The sequence below is a fragment of the Myripristis murdjan genome, chromosome 19 (genome assembly GCF_902150065.1).
Source record: "Myripristis murdjan chromosome 19, fMyrMur1.1, whole genome shotgun sequence".
NCBI classification, from domain to species: Eukaryota; Metazoa; Chordata; class Actinopteri; order Holocentriformes; family Holocentridae; genus Myripristis; species Myripristis murdjan.
The window spans coordinates 182501-204760 of record NC_043998.1 but is presented as its reverse complement, the minus strand read 5'-3'; the positions used below and the strand labels follow the sequence as shown (position 1 = coordinate 204760).

The 22260-nt window shown below is 42.4% G+C and overlaps 1 pseudogene; it reads right to left on the bottom strand.

The window, feature by feature from the left end:
* LOC115377704 (putative nuclease HARBI1) overlaps positions 1-22260 on the bottom strand; it is a 196954-nt pseudogene that overhangs the window by 7657 nt on the left and 167037 nt on the right.

The following is a 22260-nucleotide window of genomic DNA, read 5'->3' as shown; positions in this document are numbered from 1 at the left end:
ATATATATACGATTTATATTATTTAGTCCATAAATATATAGGCTAAGCAGTTGTCCACCTACTAATCTCCAATGCTATAGGCCTATTATATGTGCTCTATCTATCACTCTATCTGCAGTGCCGTGCAATGTCATGATTGCATGGCAATACCAATTAAATGTGTCCTTCCAAAATTATGAGAGACTGAGAGTGACAATGATTATATCACATGAGCCATTGTGAAACAATTATGATTCATGGTCACACATTATTAGAATAATATAATTAAATTGATTATATCTTAATGCATTTATTTTCATTTTATTTGAATGTAGCATTATTTGAAATTGGTCCACATTCTAACAGGTGTTGAATTAACAAAGTCATTGGTTTACGATTGGAGTCACTGACTAATAGTAATTTCACAAAGTTGAACATCAGGGCACTGGATTAATTTAAGCTTGACTTCTAGCCTGGTCCAGAGCAGGCTAAGATTTAGGCTAAGTTTCCATGGTAACTAAAGTGGGATTACTTTCATGAAACTGAGTTCAGGCTCATTATAGCCAGGTTTACTGGCCAGGTTAATCTTGTGAGATGATCCACCTTTCATGAAACCCATTAATCCCTAATCCTGGCTATATTAAGACAGGATAGCTGCTAAATCCAGGTTTAAAGCCTAATCTAGGTTTCGTGAAATAGGCCGCTGACTGGCACCCAGCAGAAAACAAACAAACCACCCTGCCAGTAAACCGCTACAACACACACACACACACACACACACAATTAGGCTGATTGAAAGTAAATGCATTGCAGTTATGTCGGTTCTCTTAAGATAGCCTATACTATTATTTTAAAAATACATCTGATATAATCTAGTGGTGGGTGCGATTCATCAAAATTGCGATTCATCGTGATGTTTTCGTGCATCGATTTGCATCGATTTTTTCACGTCGATTCTTTTCCACCAAGCCCGGAAAAAAAAACGGTTACCCGGAACAAAAGTAGGTAACGCGCGCGCCTCCCGGACATTTTAGTAGGTGGGACCATAGCAAACGGAATGCCGTTGTAAAATAACTGTAACTCACGGCTTCAAGGGGCTTATTGCTTTTATAAAACGTTACCCTACATATAGCCCATAAAATAAACACACAAGAAAAAAATGCAACAATAAAATTGAGAACTATTCATTCTTCCGCCAAGCAAGATAGAGTGCACAGAATGCACAGAGCGCAGACGGTAAGATTGCTTTTTCATCTAGCGCCGTCATCATGTCACATCAGGCTATTTGGGCTCGTTAATGTTTAATTGGATATTTCCATTAATAGTGCAATTGTTAAAATAGTGTTCAGTTATATTTGGACTCCTCTTTGCAGGGACGGTGGCGTGCGTTTCGCGACAGGTGTGTTTCTGCGCAGACGTAGGCTATGCCTAACGTCGGTTGTAACAATAATAATAGTTATACTTAAGTATACTGTTAATTTACCATACATCGGCGCTGTCACACTGTGTCCGCTTTGGGTGGAGATAAAAGGCAGGTGGATTAGGAGGCAGCAGGGAGAGGTAGGCTATTTCTCCAGGGAGGCCACCGGACACAGTGGGTTACCCGGCTGCTCATATATGAATCCCCGCAGGCTGTCTATGTTTTTTTGTTCAGCTGCATATTTGTGATTTTTCGTGCATTCGTTGAAAGACACGGTGACATATTTTAAGCCATTTCCGTCGTGGCGAATGCTGAAGGAGTCGGCCTTTAATTTGCAGTTGCCCTCGTTCGCCCTGTGTCCCATATGAAGCTGCACGTCAAACCAGACTTTACAGACAAGCCCCCTCCTGATCCGCCGGCCTTTTATCTCCACCCACGAAACGAACGCCACCATCAAGTATCGCAACACGATAAATTATTATAAATAAATGAATGAATGTAAGTATGTATGTCAACGGTGTACTGTAGTGCCTGTGTACCAAATTTTTAATTACTCTTTGTTATGATGGAACTGGCTTATGCAGTTCTTTCACTGGCCCCTAGATGGGGCTGTGCTCCATGGCAATGCTGAAAAATAATTCCTAGTCAAATGTTCAAAAAATCTTTATTTTTAGAGTGACATGAGTTAATTTATGGGCTATTTGTTTACAAAGCTAGCCACAGATTAACACAAAATCAGTCTTGCATGGAAAATAGCTGTAAAAATCGCAATAATCGAAGAATCGTGGCACCAATAATCGCATCGAATCGGCAAACGCTGTAATCGCTATAATCGAAAAATCGAACCTCCCATAATCGAAATTGCATCGAATCGTGAGGTACCTGCGATGGAGCACCCCTAATATAATAGATAGATAGATAGATTTTTATTGTCATTGCACAATCATATATGTATAATAATGCAACGAAATTAGGGCTCAGTCCTTTCGGTGCAGGGGAGAATAGAAAGCATCGTGCATCTTGCTAGTTGAATAGCCAAGTCCAGTAATAGATGGCTGCAGCCATGTCTCTGATATCAGAAAAAATGCAACAGTCACGGAAACACTTGTTGGGTGTGCAAGCACAGTTCGTCATCCCGTGTTCACCATGGACCTGGCGCTGGAAAAAGCTGGGAGGCGGCGGCCCAAAGGGCTGTCCTTTCAGCCGTGTCAACGTGCCGGCCCTGCAGCCTCGGCGTCCTCCGGAATGTCCTGGCAGCGATGAAAGTCCGGTGAAATTGGCATCCCGCAGCGCAATTCCAAGCTCAAAAGGTCCTGATAACTGTTATTTCCTTTGCTTGTTTACGTTTCCTCCTGGACTTGTCACTGGGAAGAACTATCCACGGAGACCCCGGTGTTCTAACGGCATCCTCCGGAATGTCCTGGTAGCGATGAAATTCCGGCGAAATTGGTACCTCGCAGCACAATCCCAAGCTCAAAAGGTGCTGACGACTGTACGCGTACATTGCCCAACATAAGGTGGTGTTTTAAGCTAAAAACACAACCGTTCACACATACAAAAACATATAATACGGCACCGAGAGTGGAGAGCTGTAGCCGCTGCGTCTATGCGCGCATAATCTAGAATACTGAAAATATCACCACAGTCTTACAGTATCTAGTGATCTGAATGTTCAATTACCTTATTCATCCGAATATAAGACGATATTTTTTCCATTGAAAATGCCCTGAAAAAACGCCCTCGTCTAATATTGGGGGTCTAAGCACACATGTAGGCTATTGTACTTGCATATGTAAACCAGTAGGTAGGCTTGCCTGATGCCACGATTACTGGCAAATGGCTGCATTGCACAGTCAATAATCAACCATGTTGTCTGTGTCATTGTCCGTTGTGTTGCTGCAGTCGTGTATGAACAAAAGTTAATTTATAATGAAAGGTATATATGGTAGTATGTGTGCGCCGCTCACCTGTCAGATCCGACAGACCTGACCGGGTGGGCGCGGTACCGGCCGGTGCTGCGGCCAGCCCGCCTGATGCCGGCCGGCTCGCCTGATGCCTGCCGGTTGCTTTTTTTATTCAAACAAGATTTTGTCCATATAAAAAGTGTTTTTCCAAAAAGGGGTCTTGAAAAAGAGGGGTCGTCTTAAAATCAATTGTCTTTTATGCGGGTCAATACGGTATTAAAAAAATAGAAATAAAAAAAATATTTAGACATGTATAGCCTACTTTCGTGTTTAATCTGTCTGCAATCTTTTGCCAAGCCATCTCCCTCGCGTTGTTAATTACCTTTTTGTGATGATTTCCCTATATTCTTCATATAGTTCCATCAGCAGTGTCTGCTCTGCCGCTGAAAATGTCGAGGCTCTCCTTTTCCCCTCCTTTTGAGACGTATCTTCGTTTCGACTATCGACTGTTGTGGGCTGCTTATGTATCCTGTGAACGCGCACACTTGAGGCTTGTTCAAACGTGGCTAGAATTAGCGTTGACTTGACACAGCTGAATCGTGTTAGTGGAATGGGTTGAGGCTTCACTGAAAGTTGACGCTAATTCAAGCCAGGCTATATCACGTAAGCGGAGCTTTCTTTAGCTGCTTTCATGGAACAGCCCTCTGTACTTTGGAATCAATAACAGATGCAAAACAACTAAAATGGCAACAAAACCATAACTTCTCTTGCACATGTAAACCAATTTAAAAAAAAAAAAAATCAACCAGGCTAAAATTTACTTGCCAACAATTAACTACTCAAAAAACTGAACAGAATACATTAACTCTCTCTCTCACCAAACTTAACAAGGAGATTGCACACAAAACCATCTACTCCCTATCTCTAAGAGGCTCTTAAAGATGGAAGTAAATATCATAAACTGGACCCACAAGACAGCAACAAATATCTGGTACAACTGGAAAAAAATACTCCCACAATGCTCCATATTCCCACAATCACCACAGAATGGCATAGATAAATAATAAATTTACCAAAAACTTTTAAACCTCTCCCACCACAAATCCAACTACTATGGACAGACCTAACCATCATACCCACTTCATCAACTCATCACCTCACCAAAGATGAGCTCAGAGTATAAACCCACAGACACCACAGATCAATCAAACTCGAAACTTATTTTGACAAGGACACAAACAACCTCATAAAGAGCCCACAAAAAATACCTTTCATAACACAGTCCAAATGGGAACCTGCCATTGAAAAACTCCCACTCTTACTTACTGTTCAAAATACACAAATCAACTGAAACAATTCCTCATCAAATATCACTTGGCAGACCAGCGGGGTATTCCAGAAAGCGGGTTATGTGAAAACTCGCAGTAAGTTAACCCTGAGATGAGGGAAACCCTGAGTTATCTGTTCCAGAAAGAGAGATAACTGAAACTCTGAATCAGTCACCATGGTAACAGACTCTGTGAACATAACCTGCTCGCTGGCAGGTTTACTATAAGAAACCCTGAGTTTCTACCTCTCTCATCCCACATGAAGGAAGCTGTTAGACATGGATTGCCCATTCATTCCCAATCCGATTGATATCAAAGCCGAACTGATTCGAAATGCCTTACGTCACGAGAGAATCTTCTGACCCAGATTAGATGTCCTGTCATTTCCAGAGGAATATCTGTTTGAACACTACCGATTTTCATCAAACAGTAGCCTATGTAGGAGCCATTTTAATGAGTGCAGGTGTTAGTGATTTATTTTGACCACAAGGGTGTACTCTAGTTCTGTTTATTTTGGGTTAATTGGTAGCTGCTCAGACACAGGTGCTTTAAATAAGGCTGAAATCACTTTGAGTTGAATGGTGGTGGGAAGCACACAGTTTTTTACCGACCTCCAGCCGAAATCCAGCCACAATCCACCATTCTTTTTGTTACAGCCAGCATCTTCTTTCAAGGTAAAATCTTTGTTTCTTTTTGTAGTTATTATTTTTGATGCAATAAATGGGAACATCACCCAAAGGAAGTCATTTTGAACAGTGTTTGTTTCCTGGAGTCGAAGTCAAAAACATTCCTCATGCCACCATTAAGTGACTAATTAAGTTTATTTTTGATAGTCACTACATAAGTAAAAAAGGAGGAATAAAGCATCACTGGAAGGAGGCTGCTGCCTGAATCAGCATGACATGGCTCAAAGACTGCGATTACCTCCTCTCTTCACCAAACTGCGCTGCAGGTAATTAAGGTAAACTAAATGGAAATAAACCCTTTGAAATCTGAGCCTGTTTGAGTGATTTAAGGAAACTGGACTTTAATGATGCTTTGGATTGTTGCTGGGATGGAATAAGTGTCTGAAATGGAAACTGACATGGAAATTGGAACAATAAATTGGAATAATTAATTGCCATTCATGATTGAATGAGATTGCTCTGCTAACATCACATATTGACAGTTTGGAAATGGATGGAAATGTTGATGCTGAGGATGTGAATCCTGTGGAGTGTGTTGAAAAACGAGAAAGAAAATTAACTGCAAAAGGTGTTTCACTTCTGATTGAAAATCTACAAAAGAATCGAAAGTTAAGCCTAAACCAAGCATCTAAAATTAAGCTGCAGATTTATAATCTGTTATCTGTCAAAATAACTGATAATGTTTGCAGTGTTGAAAAACATATTGATGAGTTCAATAAGCTCTGTGATGTTGCTGCTGAAACTCACAACACATTGGAAATTCCACTGCCTGAAGAATACAAAAGGCAACAAACATGGTTTGAACAGAAAACTAAAGCAAATGTGAATTTCTTGCATGATGTAAACAAATGGTTGATGGATGCTAAATGTTGTGAAAAAGAGGGTGAAAACAAGGATGAAATACAACCAGATGACAGTATTTCAAATGTCTCTTCACATGGCAAAACTCAGGCCTCATCCAAGTCTAAATCATCTGCCACAAGTACTGCATGTTTACAAGCAAAAGCTGAAAAGGCAGCATTAATGCAATGCATAGCTGCTTTGGAAAGGAAGCATGCATTGGAAGCTCAAGAGGAAAAACTACACCTGGGGCCTGTTGTACAAAACTAGGATGAGGGATTAAGCCGGGATATCTTGGTTATCCTGGATTAACTTATCCTTGATCCGTTTGCACAAAAGTGGGATAGTGGATAGCAGGATATGTTATGTGATTAGTTACCATGGAGATTTATTCTGTGGAGCTAGCCTGCTCCAGACCAGGCTAAGTTCCAGGATCTATTTAATCTCATCCCTTATCTCAGTCAACAGTCACCACAAACGGAAACTAAAAGTTATTCCATTGCCCACTACACATTGTTATCACATCAACACCTTCCTAAAATAATCGCCTAAGTCATTTTTTTCAGTTTTTTCAGGAGACACAAAAAAATTCACCAAAAATTAACTGTATGATATTTATTGATAATTTCACTAAAGAAGGTTACGAAAAAAAGATGACTACTGACATACTAAAAACAATGTCAATCAATTATGTAACGTAGCAGAAATAAATGACTTAGGCAAATTTCTGAACATGCCTTTGTTGATTTTGGCAATTGTAATAAGTTATATGCCAATGTTACACTAAACCTCATCACTTACCAATTGAGGATGAGCCCTGGATCATTGAAATAACTTCACTGGTAGAGAAAATTTTCCTTTCTTCTTGATACCACTGCCATCTTGAAACACTTAAAATAGCCTAAAAACGTAAAATTGCCTACTTTTTTTTTTTTTTTTTTTTTTGCCTTAGGCAAAATAAAACTACCGAAGTCACAGTTTTGACACACTCTTGATTTAGGCAGTTATACTTCAGGGGTAGAATGGCATGACCTGTTCTGATGCTGGCGATTTTACCAGAGGTGGCCAGCATCAAGAGGAGATGATTTAGGCAAAAAACTCATTTTTCACCAAAAAAACGTAATTTAAGGATGCCACAAATTTCCATCTAATCTATTTGTGTACACTCAGTCTATATTGATTATGTTAATTGAATGAGAAAGAGATTCGTTGATTGAATAACATCTAATAATGTAAGTACAATTTAATTGGCTTTTTAGGTCAGTGCGTGAATTGTAGGGCTTGATGAGATCTACATTTCGGCGTTGGTTTGGTGTTTCTATCACATTTCTGTGGGCCACAGCGGCTGCCTTTGTGTGCCTAGGTGGCGCTACCGAGCCCATTTTTGGACTTAGGGGGTCAGTTTGTCCATTTTATCAATTTTTTCGCCAGACCTGGCCTGTGTGCCGAATTTGGTGAGTTTTGGAGCATGTTTAGGGGGTCAAATTAAGGGTTATTTAGACGTAATAATAATAAAAAAAAAAAAAAAAAAAAAAAAACGAAGCAAATACAATAGGGCTTCGCACTGTTCCAGTGCTCGGGCCCTAAAAAAAAAAAAAAAAGCCCAGAAACTTTCAAAACAATTAGCTGACATAAGTCAAATTTCACATTGACATACAAGGCATAAAGAGACAGTACACCAGCCTTTTGACATTGTATTTGGGCTCTTTAACTTGTCATTGAGGTTAATGCAAACTGAAAAGTTGACTATGTCTTCAAGTCAGTGGACATCAATGAAACTTTTTTTTTTTTTAATGTATTTTTGCAATATTATGTGTCTAAGTGCCAATATTGCCTGTGAGTTATTGAAAAAAAAAAATAAATAAATAAAAATGCATAATCAAACAGCTGAAACAAATGCAAAAATAAAAACATTTGGCAAAGGTTTAGCCAAACTTTTATCAGCCTCTGCAGCAAAAGTGGAGCTTAAGAAGATTAGAGAAATTATTATTTTTTTTCCCTTTTGATAAAAGCATTTATATTAATACAATGTCAACTCTATTTTTATAGATCAGGGTGAGCATGTGTATAGCATGCATGTTATAGCATGTTTGGCGAGTTCAGAAAGGACTAGCACATTTGAGTGCTGAATGATTTTTTACTGCATTACTGATTACTGCTCGAGGGATGAATTTCCAACACACAAATGATTAAAACGCATTTTTTTAAGTTTTAACAATTAAAAGAACAATAGAGCCTCTTCTAGGCTTTAAAATTTCAAGTCAAACAGTGCAACCTTTAAAATACTTTTCGAACCTAATGTGAACAATACAAAGATAAGGAGTCCAATGGGCAACTTTTGGAGCACACAGGAATGACTTCTCTCAGTCTTTTAACGATCCCTCACTCCAGCAGTTTGTTTTTCAGAAATTGTGCCTTTTTTGGCAGCCTCTGTCCATCCAGATTGAGAAAGATCTTCTGCAGGACTTCGAAAAAGTAACTAAGCTCTTGGGGGTAGCTTAGGTTCAAACAGTATATTAGTCCAAACAACAAGGCACAAGCTTGGGCAACGCTGTCCAAATCACTGAGTACCTCCATGCCTTCAATCAGGACACCAATGTCCACTGGGTCATCCTTGGGATCTCCACCATCCTCTTGAACGACATACACTCCCATGACAGTCTGCTCCATGGACGTCTTTGCCTCAGTGTCTGTGTTCTGCAGGGAAACATGCAAAGGTCTGTTCAACAATGTGACAGGGTAACCAAGCAAGTTGTCAGTGCATCTACAGGTAGGAGTCAAATTTCAAAACATTTTTATAAGCCCAGTTACCAACCGTCTAATTTGATTCAGCATTGCTGTTAAGTGCCAGTAACGTTACCTGTTTTTACAGAATTAAAAAATGTTTGCAATGCCATGGTTATATGCCTTTGTGAACCCTGCAAGTGGCAGTTTACACCCTTGCCTGCAGGTTTTCATTCCAACTAAAACCATCAGGAGGGGATTTAACTGATCAACCAACCTACAAGCACAAAGGAAAAACTAATGTGAAATCAGCTATATTATGTTTAACTATGAATTAAAACCAGCAGAATCTCGATCCTCAATGCCACGTGGTTGTCCATCTTGAGCAAGTGAATGCAATCAAGTGCCTGGCAGGACAGAAAACCTGTATTACTCTGCAGGGATTGACATTAACGCTTGTCCGGGACAAGAAGATTTTTTTTTGTAGGACAAGTGGAAGAGAAGTTTACTTGCCCCACCAGACAAGTTAAAAATCACAAATAAAAAAATAAAATAAAATACAGTTTCTTAACAGACATTCAGAAATTTCAGAACACCGATTTGAAACAAATACATTGTTGTTGTTTTTCCCCACGACACGTCCAACTTGCACACGTGTGCACACACACACACACACACACAGAGCAGAGAAAGAGCTATGATATAACATTAACCACAGAAAGGGGGGAGGAGCGGGATGCGTTTTGGTACACTGCAACAGGTGCCGCAAAACTGTTGTGTTCAAATTGCACGGAATTTCAGCGGATTTTTCGTCGGAGCACCGCTGGCGCATATTCTGTTCGGGAAGGAGAGCTGCTCGTTCCCAGGGAGTTTTACAGCACAGAGGTCAACGTATTCTCATGAAACGGTTCGTATGATATCGTACGAAAAATAATGCACAAATTTCCGTGCATATTCCTACGAATTTCCAGCAGCACGAGCGATCAGCGCGCCTGCGCGAGCCCCGAAGCAAGAGCCTTAAGAAAAATGGCGGACATTCCTTTTATTCTCAGTGGAAAATGCAATATTTTAAGAGAGCTTATGCATTCAAATGCGTTTTGATAACATTTCTAGCGGGAAATGTGCATTTTATTTCCAAAATCTTCGTTCAGTTAGTGTATATAATGTTTACTTTGTTAGTTATTACGAAGATTCTTTCAGGTTTCTATCGTTGCTATGGCTGTTGCTATGGACGCTGCTACCACTGTCGCTGATGTAGCTTCCGCTCGGAAGTCCCTTCCTCACTGACTGTCACCGTGGAAATCTGGGGAGGGAGGCGTGGGGTTAACCTGCTCTCACAGAAATCCGTGAAATGAGCATGACCTCCTAATAACGCATTGCGTGCTCCTCGCATGTAACCTGTTTTAATCGATTTCTATGGTTTTAATTCCGTGTGATCACCACACAAACGGTGTTCACTGGAAGTCGGCGAGATTCTGTGACGTCACGCTGTGGGTGGTGGTTCATAGATCCCGGAAGTGCAAATTTAATCGATATTCCGGAAAAAGGTCTGATTATTAGCCATAATGTTGTAACCATCCAAGGCAGACTTACCACGAGCTATGAGGATGTGTAACAATGGCATGTGCTTCAGCCGAGTCCACAAGTCCCGTATAATATCAACTTTATTTTAAGAAAACACGTTTTATTTGCGATGTCATATCACGGAGAAGCACTACATTACCCATAATCCTAGTGTTTATCAGCGACGTGTCTGATTTTACTTTCATCAATAAAGTCAATAAAGTGTAATAAAGTGCATGAAAGTTGATAATATGCTGATATGTTACGCCATTGAACACAACCCTTTCAGTCAGCGAAACAGAGCGGGTGGAAAAACCGCGGAAACACGTCAAAATAGCACTAACGATTTATATAGTCTATATATTTTTTTTTTTTTTCATAACACATCTTTACTCGTGGTATAAACATAGGCTAGGCTACATGTTAAGGTTATGCTTTTGCTGTTGAAAAACTACCGTATGTATGGTTTTTAAACCTAAATTCACAATGTTTATCCTAACCCGGAAGAGGGGTACCAGAACTACAATTCGTGCAGAGTTGCAACACAGAGAGGTGGCCTGCGCCATAGATTTTGTAGTTCTAATATGTTATGTCTATTATGTGATGTTGTGATCACTAATTTTTCAATCTCTATTATAGTTTTTGGGTGTGGGAAGAACGCCTGTTTGGTCAGATTTTATTTATTTTTTTCTTAAGATAGTGAAATCATGTTTTTTCCATGTTTTGACACTAGTCAGTGGCGCCCCCTATTGGTTTGCCATCGGGCATGAAAGTAGAGGTCAAGAGCTTTCCAAAAATGTTGACCCCATGTCTGTGCCATTTTTTGTTGCTGCACTGTAAGCCTTTAAAAGTGTCTCAGGTGCAAGGTTCAAAGGGCATCCCTGAGGAGCAGGAACTGCGCACTGGTTTAACACTGAGATATGTTACTCCATAGGTCAAGACCTTTCAAACGATGTCTTCATTGTTGTTCTGTGACAATGTTTGATTTTCATCGTGCTCCAAGCCAAGGCTGTCTCAGGTGTACATCTGCAGACCTCTTTTAGGGCCAAGCTTGATAAAATCAGTCAAACTTCTTTAAGGGGGTATTTAATGGCCAAATTTATTCATAATATTGATGTTAGTCTTAAACACAGTCATACTTTTCAATTTGGACCATTTCAAAGCTTATTTTCCCCTTAAAATACTCAGTATTTCATATTTCATATTTTCCCATTGACTTAATATGGCCACCTGAGACACTTTTAAAGGCTTACAGTGCATCAACAAAAAATGGCACAGACATGGGGTCAACATTTTTGGAAAGCTCTTGACCTCTACTATCATCCCCGATGGCAAACCAATAGGGGGCGCCACTGACTAGTGTCAAAACATGGAAAAAACATGATTTCACTATCTTAAGAAAAAAATAAATAAAATCTGACCAAACAGGCGTTCTTCCCACACCCAAAAACTATAATAAAGATTGAAAAATTAGTGATCACAACATCACATAATAGACATAACATATTAGAACTACAAAATCTATGGCGCAGGACACCTCTGTGTGTTGCAACTCTGCACGAATTGTAGTTCTGGTACCCCTCTTCCGGGTTAGGATAAACATTGTGAATTTAGGTTTAAAAACCATACATATGGTAGTTTTTCAACAGCAAAAGCATAACCTTAACATGTAGCCTATGTTTATACCACGAGTAAAGATGTGTTATGAAAAAAATTTATATATATAGACTATATAAATCGTTAGTGCTATTTTGACGTGTTTCCGCGGTTTTTCCACCCGCTCTGTTTCGCTGACTGAAAGGGTTGTGTTCAATGGCATAACATATCAGCATATTATCAACTTTCATGCACTTTATTACACTTTATTGACTTTATTGGTGAAAGTAAAATCAGACACGTAGCTGATAAACACTAAGATTATGGGTAATGTAGTGCTTCTCCATGATATGACATCGCAAATAAAACGTGTTTTCTTAAAATAAAGTTTATTATACGGGACTTGTGGACTCGGCTGAAGCACATGCCATTGTTACACATCCTCATAGCTCGTGGTAAGTCTGCCTTGGATGGTTACAACGTTATGGCTAATAATCAGACCTTTTTCCGGAATATCGATTAAATTTGCACTTCCGGGATCTATGAACTACCACCCACAGCGTGACGTCACAGAATCTCGCCGACTTCCAGTGAACACCGTTTGTGTGGTGATCACACGGAATTAAAACCATAGAAATCGATTAAAACAGGTTACATGCGAGGAGCACGCAATGCGTTATTAGGAGGTCATGCTCATTTCACGGATTTCTGTGAGAGCAGGTTAACCCCACGCCTCCCTCCCCAGATTTCCACGGTGACAGTCAGTGAGGAAGGGACTTCCGAGCGGAAGCTACATCAGCGACAGTGGTAGCAGCGTCCATAGCAACAGCCATAGCAACGATAGAAACCTGAAAGAATCTTCGTAATAACTAACAAAGTAAACATTATATACACTAACTGAACGAAGATTTTGGAAATAAAATGCACATTTCCCGCTAGAAATGTTATCAAAACGCATTTGAATGCATAAGCTCTCTTAAAATATTGCATTTTCCACTGAGAATAAAAGGAATGTCCGCCATTTTTCTTAAGGCTCTCGCTTCCGGGCTCGCGCAGGCGCGCTGATCGCTCGTGCTGCTGGAAATTCATAGGAATATGCACGGAAATTTGTGCATTATTTTTCGTAGGAATTCCTACGAACGTTTCATGAGAACAGCCTGTAGAGGTGAACAGAGCGCTACCTGCAACTTCTGCACCAAATATTTTACGGGTATGCGCAAATTTTTTTAAGAAATCACACTGAAAACTGTTTATAACTTTCTTTATTCTTTATTGGACCTATTAAAAGCCAGACTGGCTGGAAAAGTACAAAATTACCTGAATTTTTTTTTTTTTTTTTTTTTTTTTTGCCTGTAACAGAACCTCCAGCCAGTGTGAAGTCGATGGGATGAACATATGCAAGAAAATCAGAGGACAGACTAACATACTGACCAAAACTCCTTTGAAGTTAGTTAAGTAGCTTTATAAGTGAACTGCTACAGCTTCTGAGAGAAAGCATGGCAGCCGGGCCCATGGGCAAGGTTAGAACCCATCCAACCCATTTTATTCAAGTTGAGAGGTCTGCAAAGATTGGCAATAACAAAATTGATTGAACTGTATTCTGCCTTGGCATTTTTTTTTTTCTTTGTATTTAATGCAAGATTTATTTTTAATTTCTCTAAAATTGATCATGATTTTTTACTGTGGACAACAGTATTTATTTATTTTTTCTCTGTTTATCCCCACAATACAATAAAAAACAGTGGCAACCAAGATTAACACTCCCCTCACCTCAGTCAGGAATACTGGCAAAAAACGGCCCTGGCCAACACTTGTTGCTGCCATTTCGGGTCGCGGTAGTCTCTCTCCTCTCTCCTGCTCTGCATTTACCAGGGTGGGGCCCAGCCCCTCCATGCACACACGCGCGCGCACACTCCAGGATTGGAGCAGACGAGAGACCGACAGCTACACTCGTTAAGTTACTTTAAATGCAATAAAAGCTTCGCAAGAGACCCCAAGGCAAATACTCCGGTGTAACGTTAATGCATGAACAGCAACAACACACAAAACAGAAAACGTTACACTTCATAACGTTTTGAACTGATAACACGAGGCTGGGGGCGGATTAACTTGCCGCCCACTCCGGACTTTGAGAAGCCCTGGTATATCGCAACACCAAACGGTAGTGAAATTAATAACTAATCGAAACTGATGTCGGGCAACAGTTTAATTGATTGACTGCAAAGGAAAAAAAATAAAATATCACAGTACTCACGGTTTATGTCGAGGTTCTCGGGCCACTGCTGCAAACACAAGAACCACCCGCTGTGTCTTCCACCTCTGCGTTCAGATTCTTCTTCTAGGCCCGCCAAGAATTTGCGCGCATTTCCATGCACTTCCGTATCAGATTTGAAATGAGCATGCGCAGTAGCAACAGTGTCACAGTTGTTGGCTTGAGGTATCCAGCTTTATTTGGACCACCTCATGATGATTTAATTGATCCAAGTTTTCACTAATTTACATTCAGCGAGCAAAAATAGATAATTTCCCATACACAAACAAAATAAATATATTTATTTTGAACATATTTATAGTATGTGAGTCAGACAATGCCCTTGGTTCATTTTTTTGAGTGAAATACACATCAAAGAGTAACATGACGTTCCTTTATTGAATAAGGATAAATCAAAGCAGGTAAACCATCAGCTCCTTCACACAGTGACTCTACATGATAGAAAGCACAGATTCAAAGCATATTATACAACATAAGAATAAAGACACATTCAAAGGTCTGTATGTAATACACCCTGCATGTCTGCACACTGAAATAAATGCAGGACAAATCCACACACAACAAATGAACAGACAAATGAATGGATGCAGTAGCAAGCTTGTATACACACAGTATACAGCACAAACGACATAAGAGGCCAAATCAATTTAAATACAATAAATTTTTTTTTTTAATTCCTCTGCCAATGCAGGCCATATTTAACTGAAATTCACAGCATGCATCTCTGCCACTGCATGACATATTTAACTTAAATTTAAAGCATGCATGTTAACTAAAATAATTTAACACATATAGGTCCCTGAGCAGCCGACCACTGTCGTCATCAGGGAAGATGCATGATTGTCCCAGTCTATGTGTGGGGGCACACATAGACTGGGTGGAGGCCCTCTCCTTCCTCAGGCAGGACACATTGTGGAGGACAGCACAGGCCACAGTGATGCCACATGCCCTCAAAGGGCTGACCCTTAAGTCCTGACGACAGAGAAAGCGTGCATTCAGGAGGCCAAAGGTCATTTCAGTCCTGGCCCTTGTCCTGGCATGGGCATGATTGTAGGCCTGCTGTGCTCCCTGGGGGTCTGTGGTGTTAGGAGAAAAGGCTGGCAGGCATACCCCCTGTCCCCCAGCAACACACCAGAGAATTCACCTGTCAATACAAAATCTCGTCATCACAACCTCATAAATAGAGTGACATTCTTGACACAGCCATGATGTAGAAAGTGGTTATTAATAGAGGTTGTGTGGCTCACCTTGTGATAGGCGTTGATAGATTCCAGAGGTCTGAAAGACTCGGGAGTCATGGACTGAGCCAGGCCACTTTGCCACAACATTGCTGATCAGACAGTCAGCACTGCAGACCATCTGAAATTATAAGATGAAGACTATTAAACCAATCAACGCACATCACAAGGAATGTACAGTGTTCATTAACTGACAATATCAAAAAGTCATGTTCACCTAAACATTATCTTATCTTATTATTTTAACTTATTATTTTATCTTGATGTGCATGCAGAGGAGCATGGAGCATGAGGGGCAAATATAAGGATAACATAAGAGAAACTTTATTAATCCTAAAGGGAAATTCAATTCAGTCAGTGAGCTCATCTATTTATCAAATTGTTATACAGTCTGATGGAGTTACATTTACACAATTTCACTCACATCTGCAGTCAATTTCACTTAGAATTTCAACTGATTAATAATCAGAGTACAACTACGTTTTCGGAGATGTTAATTAACTATTTGGATTGTAATTGTGATGGTTTCAGCGGAACAGTGTGTGTGTATTTGCGCACTACTTACGCATTCAGGCGGTCTGCAATACTTTGCCACGCTTTCTCTTGTTGTTTAGAACACTGGCCGTGTTGCCCTTCTTTTTTATTTGATCTTTCACCTCCTCGTAAGCCTCCATAAGGATTTCTGCCTCAGAGGGGGAGAAATACTCTGCTCTCGCTGCCATGGTGAATCGGTGAATCTGTGATCGATGGCGGGGTCTATTGAGGAAGCCGCGTGCGCGCACTTATCCAGGATAGGTTTCAGCTGGCTTGATGAATCCGTGTCTGCTCATCCTGGCTTGCTCTTTGTGCAACCAATTAAGCCTGGACGCTCGTGTTTTGGATTCGTTGAGCTCGGCTCAGTCACTTATCCCGGATGTCTTAATCCTACTTTTGTGCAACGGGCCCCTGGAGCAGGAGAGATTAAAAAGACAAAAGGAACAACTGGACATTGAAACCCAATTAGCTGCTGCTACGGCTAAAATAGCCATTCTGGAAAGCAGTGTTGTGGGAAGTGGCTCAACACCCTGATGGAATGAATTCATATCTCAACAAAGAAATGAAATTACAACAGTCAGAGCTACCATCACAACAGCCATCTACAAACCTGCTTGGTGCACATCCAAAGGAAAGGAAACATGCACAAACACAACTAACAGATAATTTCAAAGGTCAATGGGAGTAAATACAACCGTCTTCAATTCACAACAGGACCAAAACACAAGCAATGTTTTTACAACTCAGACAACAAATGAAAATGGAGTTCAGAACATTGGCAACATTATTCAGTGACAGACAGAAATCACTGATCAGTTGATTCAACAGCAGCACTCAACATCTCTTCTACCAAGAGCAATACCAATATTTGATGGTGACCCCCTACAATATGGATCTTTTATCATAGCATTTGAACAGGGGATTGAAAGCAAAATCACTGATCTCCAAGACTGCTTGTACTACCTAGAGCAGTACACCAGGGGGCAGCCAAGAGAACTGGTAAGAAGCTGTTATCATATGCCAGGCAATCAAGGCTATGACAGAGCTAAATATTTATTGAAGGAACACTTTGGCAATGAAATGAAGATTGGAGCAGCTTACATGGAAAAGGCCTTAAGCTGGCCAATCCATAAAGGCAGAGGATGTTAGCTCTCTTCAAACATTTTTGCTGTTTTTGAGAGGATGCTGTAATATGATGGAAAGCTTACAGTATATGGCAGAGATGAATGTACCATCAAACCTTAAACAGCTTGTGCTCAAACTTCCATACAAATTAAGAGAAAGATGGAGAGCAGCTGCTTGTGACTTACAGGAGAGACATGGACGCAGGGTTTTGTTCCCTGATTTGGTCAACTTTCTTGAACAACAAGTTAAGATTCTCTCTGATCCCGTCTTTGGTAATATAGAACACTAAAATGATGGCGCCGCTCTAGTGGCAGCTTGTTGCAGCAGCTCCCGTTCACTTGAACATTTTTTTTTTTCCATTTTTTTCTGGTTTAATCTTAACTTTTATTTCTATTTAATTATTTATTAGTTTCTTTAACTGATCAGTGCACTATGGAGACCAAAGTCGCCGTGTTTGTTCTGGTCTTTCTTTTGTTTTTTTCACTTTTTTCGTCCGTGTCTGGGAACCGCATATGGGACCCCATTGCTTATAGTAGGGATCAGCTGTTGGCCCTCCGTGGCACCGCGGTGCTGCTCCACGAGAGGCCCAACGTTCCCCGGGAGTTGAAGAGGAGGAGACGGGGGAGCCGTGCCGGAGCTGCTCGCCGTGCTAGAAGGAGGAGATACAGACCCGTCCTCCCGTCCATCATCATGGGGAATGTAAGATCTCTTCCCAATAAGATGGACGAGTTAGCGGCGCTGACTTGGCCCCAGAGGGACTACCGGGAGTGCAGCATCATGATGTTTACGGAAACATGGCTGACTGAGCTGACCCCAGACACGGCCACGGACCTGGACGGCTTCAAGCTTGTGCGGGCGGACAGGACAAGGGATAGTGGTAAGAGGAAAGGAGGAGGGCTGGCAGTGTTTGTGAACGATAGATGGTGTAACTCTGGGCACATCACTATGAAAGAACAGCTCTGCTGCAGGGACATTGAACTGTTACTGTTCGTATGAGGCCATATTACCTGCCGCGGGAATTCTCGCATGTTATCGCGATAGCTGCGTATATTCCCCCCCCTCCGCTAACGCTGATGCAGCCTGTGATGTTCTCCACTCTGTCACAAGCAGGCTGCAGACAGAGCACCCACAGGTCCTCCTTATCTCTGGGGACTTTAATCATGCCTCTCCATCCTCCACTCTACCCACTTCCAACCAGTATGTTACATGTTGCACTAAGGACAGTAAGATACTGGATTTGTGTTATGCCAACACCAAGGAGGCATACACCTCATCACCCCTCCCCCCCTGGCAAGATCTGACCACAACCTGGTTCATCTCCTGCCTGTGTACAAACCTCTCGTGCACAGGCAACCAGCTGTGTCCCGCACAGTGAAGAGATGGTCCGATGAGGCTGAGGAGGCTCTGAAGGACTGTTTCGACACAACTGTGTGGGAGGAATTTTGTGATTCCCATGGAGAGGACATTGACAGTCTCACACAATGCATAACGGACTATATTAACTTTTGTGTGGAAAACACTGTACCCACCAGGACTGTACGGTGTTTTTCCAACAGTAAACCGTGGATTAACCCTAACATAAAGGCTCTCCTTAAGGAAAAAAAGAGGGCCTTTAGGTCTGGAAATAAGGACGGGTTGAAGGCTGTGCAGAGGGAGTTGAGAAGGAAGATCAGAGAGGGGAAGAACAACTACAGGAGGAAGATGGAGGATCAGCTGCAGCAGAAAGATGTCTGTGGAGTCTGGAAAGGCCTGAAAACCATCTCTGGCCACAAGAAGCCTGACTCCCAAGCTACGTGGGACCAAAAGTGGGCTAATGATCTGAACTTATTCTTCAATAGATTTGATCAGTCATCTGCCCCTCCCCCAGCCCAGTCCTCCATGCTGCAGCCCCCCCTCTCTGCACCCAGTGTTAACTGCCCAAATTCCTCCCCCTCCCCCTCTACAACACTCAGCTCACAGCCACCCCCCACTTCTCACCTCATCAACCCAACCCCCCCACTCACACCCTCCAGCACACAGCCCCCCTGCTCCAACCTGTCTCTCACAACGACCCAGGTGAGAAACCAGCTTCGGAGGATCAAGGCAAGAAAGGCTACAGGTCCAGACGGCATTAGCGCCAGACTCCTCAAGTCCTGCGCAGATCAGCTGTGCGGGATTGTTGAGCACATGTTCAACCTGAGCCTGAAGCTGAGGAGAGTGCCACAGCTGTGGAAAACATCCTGCGTGGTACCTGTGCCCAAGACTCCGCACCCCAATGATCTCAACAGCTACAGGCCGGTGGCACTAACATCCCACCTGATGAAGACCCTGGAGCGGCTGGTCCTTGTTCATCTCCGCCCCCTGGTGGGACCATCACTGGATCCACTTCAGTTTGCCTACCAGCCTGGCATTGGGGTGGATGTCGCTGTGATGTTCCTCCAACACCGAGCTCTCTCTCACCTGGAGAAACCTGGGAGCACTGTGAGAATCATGTTTTTTGACTTCTCCAGTGCTTTTAATACCATAAAGCCTGTACTTCTGAGAGACAAGCTGGAGTACACCGGGGTGGACCATCACCTCACACACTGGATTCTGGACTATCTCACCAACCGTCCACAGTATGTGAGGACCCGGGACTGTGTGTCTGACACGGTCGTCTGCAGCACGGGGGCCCCGCAGGGAACGGTCCTGGCTCCGTTCCTCTTCACCCTCTATACTGCAGACTTCTCATACAACACACCCACCTGTCACCTGCAGAAGTTCTCTGATGACTCTGCAATCATCGGCCTCATCACAGATGGGGACGACGGAGAGTACAGAGAACTGACGCAGGACTTTGTGGACAGGTGCCAGCGGAACTGCCTCCAGATCAACGCGGGGAAAACCAAAGAACTGGTGGTGGATTTCCGCAGACGAGCACTCTGCCCCCTGACACCAGTGAACATCAAGGGAACGGATATTGAGATAGTGACAATCTTACAAGTACCTGGGTGTTCACTTGAACAATAAACTGGACTGGACACACAACACAACTGCACTTTATAAGAAAGGCCAGAGCAGACTCTATCTGCTCAGGAGACTGACTTTTATGACACCGTGGTGGCATCAGCCATCTCTTATGGAGTGGTCTGCTGGGGGAGCAGCATCTCGACGGCTGACAGAAAGAGACTTGATAAACTGATCAGGAAGGCCAGCTCTGTCCTGGGATGCCCCCTCGACTCAGTGGAGGTGGTAGGTGAGAGGAGGATGATGGCTAAGCTGTCATCCATGATTATGAACGACTCCCATCCCCTGCAGGACACTTAAACTACACTGGAGAGCTCCTTCAGCGACAGACTGCTTCACCCAAAGTGTGTGAAGGAACGCTATCGCAGGTCCTTCCTTCCTGCAGCCGTCAGACTCTATAACAACCAGTGCTCCCAGTAGACCACACATTCTCCAGGACTGCACTGACTGCACTAGAATGCACATTCTCAGCACCTTAACTACCCTTAACTAAAGTCCACAGAAACACAGATCTCTCATGCTTCTGCTTTATCAAAAGGCAAAACTACATCATGCTTCATATGTAAAGAGGATCACAGAATAGAAGATTGTGTGCAACTTAAAGGCATGACACATCATGAGAGACTTGATCTTTTAAGGCAGAGTGGTGTCTGCTTTGGTTATCTAAAACCTGGTCATGTCAGCAAGAGTTGCAAAAACCACATCACATGTAATGTATGCAATGTTAAACATCCTACGATACTTCATATTGTAGCCAAACTCAGAACATCTGAACAGCCAAACAACACTGCTGTCCCTCAACAGACCTGTGCTCGCACTGGGGGTGGTAAACAGGAATGTGTACTCTCAATTGTACCTATGCAGATAAAGGTTAAGAATGGAAATAAAATTCTGACAACATACGCTTTCCTGGATCCAGGAAGTTCAGCCACTTTTTGTACAGAACACCTGATGAGACAGCTAAACTTGGGCAGTACTCAAGCACACATTTTCCTGCGAACTATGGGACAAGCAAATACTGTAAAGACTCGTGTTCTGACTAGACTGGAAGTATCTGGATATGATAACAACATGTTTGTGGACTTACCTGAGGTTTATACTCAAAAAGGTTACTTCCGGCGCCAACGCGAGTGGCAGCCTTTTCAGCAGCTCCGTGTATGTCCGTGTTTGTTGTTTACTTTTTTGTTTACTTTTTGTTGAGTTGTTCCGTTTTTTATTTTCGTACCTCCCTGTGCTACCTGACTATGGATCTTCACCCGGTGAAACTCGTTTACTCGAGAATTCAACTACTTGCTCTGAAGACCAAGTCCCGTGTCGGCGTGGTTCCACATTTACCTGACGAGGTGAGGAGACCGTACCGAGGCTGTAAAGCCGGCGCTAAGCTGGAGGCTAAGCGGCTGGAGAAGAAGTGGCGATACAAACCTACGGTACCTGCGGTAATCATGGGGAATGTGAACTCACTGCCCAACAAGAGCTGGCTGCGCTGGTGAAAAATGTCAAGATCTACAGAGAGTGCAGTTTGTTGTGCTTTACTGAAACTTGGCTAACGACTAGCATCCCAGACGCTAACGTGGAGCTACCCGGCTTCAGCACAGTCAGGTCGGACCGAGACAACAAAGCCTGCGGGAAGCGGAAAGGAGGGGGGCTCGCGGTGTACGTGAACACAAGGTGGTGTAACCCTGGGCATGTAAGTGTGAAGATCTGCATCTGCTGCAGGGACATAGAACTTCTGGCCGTAAGTTTACGTCCCTATTACTTGCCCAGAGAGTTTGGACACGCCATTGTGGTCATTGTTTACATTCCGCCCCGAGCCGACGCGCAAGTCACGTGTGACGTCATCCACTCCGCTGTTGATAAACTCTCAACACAACATCCCGAGGCGCTTGTGTTGATCTCCGGGGACTTCAATATTGTGACCCTAGACAATACACTTCCTGCTTTTTTCCAGTATGTGGACTGTAACACCAGGGGAAATAAGACTATTGACCTGCTGTATGCAAATGTAAAGGACGCATACAGGGCCACCCCACTGCCTGCACTGGGAAAAGCTGACCATAATCTTGTTC